We start from the raw sequence: 6,037 nt of genomic DNA on the forward strand, positions 1-6,037 counted from the left end.
CCACATTATCAGCTTGGATCGAGATGGTAGGGTACTCACCTTGACGTCCGGAAGTTGGGAGTGTTGCTGTATCAACATCTCGACCATAAGTCGCCCTGGTAACATTTGCATATGATTTCTAGGCATGTACATCATTGCTCTGAGTGCCTTGTACTTCGTCTGTATCAGTGGTGCTCCTTGTAGCATTTAGTGAAGCATTCACTAGGCCTTTCTCTGGGATCGTATTTGATTTTCCATCCAAGAAACCCGAAGGGCAAAAGATGCTACCTTGTAGGTCAAGAGGTGTTTGGATGCTTTCAGAGGAAGATTTGGTCTTCGCTATATCTGCATAGGAAGATTTGGGTTGCTGTTTAGTCGCCAACTTATCTGTGTTGGTCACATCTAAGCTAACATGCTCCTCTTCTTCAGTTTGCACTAATAGATCTTTGTGAATTTTATGCATTCAGTTCCTCATAAATATTTCCAGCGAACCATGGCCATACTTTTGCTCAAATGCTTTTGCTATCAACTCTCCGTCCTCATTATCATTTATGTTGGGTAATTCTGGCTCCAAATCATAGGGTTTTTTTGGATTATCCATAGTTGCTACAGTAAAAAAGCAAATTGCTACAGTAACTTTGTCCCCATTTCATTCATTTCCCTCCGATTTTGTCCTATAGTAGCAGTGTCCTCTTCGACAATTCACATATGTAAAGAAGTTATAAGTTAGTTTAGGTGAATGCTAAGGCCATTGTTATCTACTTATATACTTGTCAACGTTCTTGGCAAACAAAGTTTAGATGGGAATGGGTATTAGTGTAAGTACAGAGCTGGTGAAGTGATTTTTTTTTTCTAGAGATGGATGGGCACCAATCTAATGTTTTTTCCCCCATAGATTAATGGATTTCATTTTCATTTTTTATCCACAAAATGAAAAAATCACAAATAAATTCGTAAATTTTCCCTCGTATAGTCATATGTATTCACTTCGTCTCTTTCCCCCTTCTTTAAACTTTGGCTGCCAACATTAATAATTATCAATAGGAAAAACTCTTCAAGTCTATTATAATTATTAAAAAGTTTATTAATGTAAACGCAATTACACATTGCATCTTTATTACAAACAAAAATATTGATGATATTAATAGCCAATGAAACTAGAATTTGTAACTTTTTTTGGGTTTTTTTACATGAATGTTAGTGAAAATTTTATTTTATTTTATAAGGGTTTTTGTATTTTTTGTTTTTTTCCGCCAAAGCTGAAAAATGAGGGATAGAAGAATATATTTTGAGTCTCATGGTCTCACCTAGAACATTTTTCTTTTGTTGAAAAAATAAAGATTTGTAGAAAAAAAATTGTTTTGGAGAGATAATTAGATAAATCTTTGTTTAGATTTTCATTAGCTAGAGTTAATTAGTAGTTGAAAATATGGTGGACAAATATGTGGTGGAGATGTGCTTAGGAGAATTTTCACTCCTAAACACGTAGGAGCGAATTTTTTCTAAAGCAAAATTAAGTCTAAAAAAACATTCGTCACTAATCATAATAACAACACAACAACAAACAAGATGTGTGTGGAATGTTTGAGTGGTAATAAACACTTCATTAAGTAGTTAACAAAATAAGTTAAAACCAACTTAGTTATATTACATTCTCACAATGACCAAAATATGGGCAAAACCGTCATTCGGAATTAAAAAAGTTCTTCTATGCAGTTGAATATATTTTGCATAATGTTGATAGTATGTCCAAAAGGGTAACAAAAGTTGCATATGTCCAAAGGGTAATAATGTTGCATATGGGCAAAACCAACTTAATTGTTTGTTTTTCTTTTATAGCTAACTAGTTTTCGAACCCGTCCTACAAACGGGTGTTGTTATATGATTATTTTTTATTTTGAAAAAACAATTATAATAATGCAAAGCTATGTATGAGATATGTAAATTATATTTTTTTGGTAATTTTTACTCGACTCAAAGCAAATATTCAATTGAAAGCAATTTTCAAGAACTTTGTAAATAGCTAAAAGACAAACACTATATAGTCGTAGTTGCCATTACATTTGGTAGGTAGGAGTAAAATATTTTTTATTGGTTAGATATAATAAGTTTAATTATATTGCTTGAATTCTTGTCCGTACCATTTTGAAACTTCAGGATTACCAAAGTGTAAAACTATATAACATTTGAAAAAAATCACTAACTTATAATCAAGCATTGTGATGAATTGATACAACTCATACCAAAATACATAGCAAGGCATTCCAATATAAATATAAAAAAAAATAAATTAAAAATACGAATACCATTATAAACACAGAAGTAATTTTGAGCTGAAGATGTAGTGCCCTTCATGCACCTCACGTAGTGCCCTTCATGCACCTCAATGTGGTGAAATATTTTATCCTAATACTCACACGGCCCTATTTAATATTTTTCCCAACACACAGATAACATTATCCCCAAATCCCTCGACAATAAATCAATTTTGCTAAAATATTAGAATAACTTGTAACACATACTTGTACTAATTAAAATAAAAAGTTTGAATGAACCGTACCTAACCAAATTCATATGTACATAGATATATGACTATGATTATTAATCCAATACTTGTCTTGTTTCCTGTACTATTGTTGTTTCAACCTTTTTGGATACTGTGTGCCTATGTGGCTAACACCACTATCCAAATTGCTGGTTGCACAAACTTGCATTCGAAAAATAAATAATAATAAAATAATATTCATTACGGTGACAAAATATAATATATTACAAAGATAAAATCTTTAGTTCATTGTGAGAAAGATTCCCAAATTTTGGCTGCACTCACACACACACAAACACAACAGAAACGGTAGACATAAATAGAGATGAATTCAAAAAAAATCTAGACACCATCTAAGTCACTGAGCTTGCAATAACAAAAGATGAAGATGTTCTAAGAAGTCATGCTTGAGTGCGGGGGGTGCCAATTCCTGTGAGCCTATTTATCTGCAAATTCCATGAGCCATGTCATACATGTACCTTTCAAAGTCAAGTTATCGCGAACAAAAGAACGTTTTAAACCCGCCGCTAGTCTTCATCATTGTAGTACTTAATAAGATCCTTGAAATCAATTTCCACCTGACAAATTCTTTCAATTAAATCCTTTGATTAAAATGTTGTGGCTATGAACTCCAGCAGGATTAAGTTAATCTCATCATTATGTTTCCCATGCATGACTAAGCCCAAAAATAACAGTTAACTATTGAGATACTGATTTTCAATCTAAACTCTCTTCGTAAGTTAAAAGATTCCACCATTTTGTTTCCACAATACTCATGATAGTTGCGCTACCCCCATATCTCCCCATTCCTTTAAGGTCTCAGTAGCATTACTTGTGCTAGTAGGTCTGCACAATAGATTATATATAGTAAAATGGCATCAACAATATGTCACCAGGTACATTATTTTTGAACAATTCAGTTTCAGTAATTTAAAATCTCCGACTAATAGAAGGTACAACAATTAAGATATGTACCAAGTGTCCAAGTCCCACCTGAATTTTTTTAATGATTATGGTTAATTACTGAATTATCAATTTAAAGTCAAAGAGGAGACAAAGATTACAAAATTGCTTAAAAAGTTAAAATCAAACTTAAAATACATCGTCACATTAGTATAGTAATGACACTAAATCAGTATAGTAAGAGCTGGTTTACTCACTGTTGAAGAACAATAAAGTAGTGACTGTTGATTACCGTAAACCAAGAGGTCCTTCGAATAATGTCTGGAAATTACTAACCATGCAAAGGAATGTCGTAATTTTGAAATCTGAGGACATTCAATGAAAGAACACTTAAAAAAAGTAAAGTACAATCGGAGTAAAAAAAAAATTCAATATTAGAGCAAAAGTAGAAAATTCCACAGATAATAGTGGATTCCAACACTATTAATTTCACAATAGGTATATAGAGGACTTGAACATATAACATCAAATTATTGGCTTGGACTTGGTGTATTTGACAAAAATGTCTTGTACAAATAGTAAGGATTGATGTGTGTTTATATATATATCCACCCTATGGTAATCAAGAGCAAAATAAGCATTCTCTTCAAAACCCTTCTTATTAGGTCTTACTAATCGGCAACTATTTTACCTAAAAAAAGAACTTTGAAATTACCTGGAGAAGAATATCGCTTAGAACCTTAACATGTGTATGCGCCTTCAAGGCGGCAAGTCTGAATGAGTGAGGAGGGCATAATAAGAGCTATGAACTATCACAGGCCAATCACGGGATTGACCTTGTGCAACTTCACCTGAAGCTTATAAGTCGCCCTTCCATCTCTCCCTCTTCTTTTCTTTCAAACTATGCCTCCCCTGCTATTCCACAAAGTCAATGGTCAACCTGGTAACCCACCAGCTCAAGTCCCAAATAAAAATCATGTTAGACCCGGGAGGAATTTCACTCCCCTCAATCAACCAATGAGTGTAATTCTACCTCAACTCCTCGAAAGGGGTTGCTAACTTTGTTGGAGCACATGCCTATTCCTTATCCTTTGCCTAGGTGGTATAATCCGAATGCCCATTGTGCATATCATCAAGGTCAAAGACATGCTACTGACAGCCTTAAAGTTCATAAAAGAAATCTCATATTTTCGATCAACAATAGATAGTGTGACAAAATCCTTTCGATCAGGAAGAAAGTGCTGAAGAGAAGATCAATCGCGGATTTTTTAAGAAGGGTTTTTGTTTTGGGTAAGTTATTATACGCCAATCGGAATTCTTTCTGGGTTATAGTTGGATCCTAATTAATCATCAAATTCTTAAGTATCGGTTTCCTAACAGAGAAGAGCAATAGCCGGGGCTGTTTTTAATTCTAAGGGAAGTCAATATCGGTTTTCGGTGTTAATCGGTCAAGGAGAGGCGGCGATATCTTTATTTCTTCTAATCTAATAGCATTTCCAATGCAAGCAAACGCCATTATGGGAAACTCGGCACAACTCTCTAGACGAAGAACTTGCTAACAAAGTAATATATTGTAAGTGTTACTGTGCCATCTAAAATACTAAATGCTCCAACAGCTAGTAACAAAAAAATAAAATAAAAAGCATGCAAATTAATAATTAAAAATTGAATGATAAAATTTGAGTTATCTCTTTGACAACAACGCCTTCTAGTTTCATAATAAAACCCCAATGATCAATTTTTCCAAATAAAAACAACAATTCAATCAATACGATACCCTATTCAGTCAATACATAATAATATGTTAATTATTAATTACCTATTATCTTGGTTGAAAGAAGCACATAGAATTCACGTAGAAGATGCCGAAGAAGAAAAATGGAGCTCGAGTGAGAGAGATGCTAGATGTTAGATGTTTTGAGAGAAAAATAGAGAGTTTTGAGGTTTCGGGTTTGTTTTGAAGAAAGGTTTGTTTTTTTATTTTTTTGGGTTATTATTACTTGGGAACAATTGAAATTAAGAAAAGAGGGCGTGGAATTTCTTTTTTTCTTCCAAACTTTTGTTAAATCTTACGTGTCCACATTAGAGTAAAACGGCTAGCATCTCTGTGTCCTGAGACCTTAGTGCATTCTACATGTAGAAGTTTCAAAATGAAAAACATATAACACACATCCACAAAATAGACGTCCATCAAATAAAATATATATTACCATAAGAAAACATCAACAAAAGAGAAATATATAGAAATTTACCAATTGCAACCAAGAGAAAGAACAGTTGTGGAATTCCATCAAACCTTGCTTCTTCCTACTATCAAAAGACGATTCCATATCGTTGAAGGAAATACCTAGCTAACATAGATTTGAAATATTATATATTTAAGCCTAAACAAATAACTTCTATTGCAGTCTAAGTTTATGCATAGAATAATTTCCACAATATGAGATTTAAAAAAGCGGAAGTGTCGGAAGTGTAAATGTTGGTGAAGAGAAATGGTAATAAAGCACAGATTGCTTCGTTGAAATCTCGTGATTGTAAAATGTTGCTCCGGATGACCTTGTCTAGGAACTCATTCTACGGAAGAGGGCAAGCATTGTGAATCTAGGGAAG

At 33.4% G+C, this 6,037-nt stretch overlaps 1 long non-coding RNA gene across 1 annotated transcript; it reads right to left on the reverse strand.

Annotated features, from left to right (window-relative positions):
* Window positions 1-3,371: 3,371 nt before the first annotated feature.
* LOC147512890 (uncharacterized) lies at window positions 3,372-5,820 on the reverse strand. The gene is made up of 3 exons (XR_015217294.1): window positions 5,680-5,820; window positions 4,143-4,339; window positions 3,372-3,792 (listed from the first exon to the last, which is right to left on the reverse strand). It is a non-coding gene; the product is annotated as an uncharacterized LOC147512890 (long non-coding RNA).
* Window positions 5,821-6,037: the final 217 nt, after the last annotated feature.

This window comes from Coptis chinensis, chromosome 3, assembly GCF_015680905.1.
Source record: "Coptis chinensis isolate HL-2020 chromosome 3, ASM1568090v1, whole genome shotgun sequence".
Classification (NCBI taxonomy): Eukaryota; Viridiplantae; Streptophyta; class Magnoliopsida; order Ranunculales; family Ranunculaceae; genus Coptis; species Coptis chinensis.